This window comes from Etheostoma spectabile, chromosome 23 (genome assembly GCF_008692095.1).
Source record: "Etheostoma spectabile isolate EspeVRDwgs_2016 chromosome 23, UIUC_Espe_1.0, whole genome shotgun sequence".
Classification (NCBI taxonomy): domain Eukaryota; kingdom Metazoa; phylum Chordata; class Actinopteri; order Perciformes; family Percidae; genus Etheostoma; species Etheostoma spectabile.
This window is the reverse complement of record NC_045755.1, coordinates 17,900,111-17,900,732: the sequence shown is the minus strand read 5'-3', so window position 1 is coordinate 17,900,732 and position 622 is coordinate 17,900,111. Positions and strand designations below refer to the sequence as shown.

The following is a 622-nucleotide window of genomic DNA, read 5'->3' as shown; positions in this document are numbered from 1 at the left end:
CCCCCCATGTTGAATCCAAAGTTAGGCCCACAGTAGCACACAATGACGATATGACAGAGATTAAACTATTGGAAGTGGCAGTAGAGTCTCACATGTGACTTCTTAACAAAATGTTGTCATCACTTTTTGGATTATTGGATTACTGACATAACTTAACACACCCTGTAATATAAACTGGTAATGATTTACAGAAAAGAGTTGTATACTAGATATTAACAACCCCAGTGGCGTGTAAGTACTTGATTAGTAATCCATGCTGACCTACACTTGACCTTCTGTATTTGTTCTATGACACAGTGCTTTTTAAAAGAGAAGAGAGTCTCATCTATCAAGTCTCCATATTCATGTCACTTTTGTATAACTAGCAGGTTGTACCTACTGCCACAGTCTACGTAAAATGTTAAATCAGTAATGGAAGGAAAAATAGCGTTTTTTTTAATCAGCAAAATATTTCCATATCAACTTTCCCCTAAAGTTAAAACTGAAGTAAAACGAACACTGAGTTATTGGGAAAAACAGATTCATCTCTACTTCATTCAAAAGAACTGACTTCAGAGTTGAATCACCAGCCGGGGGACTTCCTTTGACACACTGAGCTCCTCTCTCCTTTATCTTTCCATTT

The 622-nt window shown here is 36.8% G+C and overlaps 1 protein-coding gene and 1 long non-coding RNA gene across 2 annotated transcripts in view; one reads left to right on the top strand and one right to left on the bottom strand.

Moving 5' to 3' along the window:
* The window catches only part of dgki (diacylglycerol kinase, iota), an 86,282-nt gene that overhangs the window by 7,686 nt on the left and 77,974 nt on the right, over positions 1 to 622 (bottom strand). The window lies entirely within an intron of this gene.
* Positions 1 to 622, top strand: part of LOC116673378 (uncharacterized) — a 21,038-nt gene that overhangs the window by 16,908 nt on the left and 3,508 nt on the right. The gene's annotated exons all lie outside the window — the stretch shown is intronic.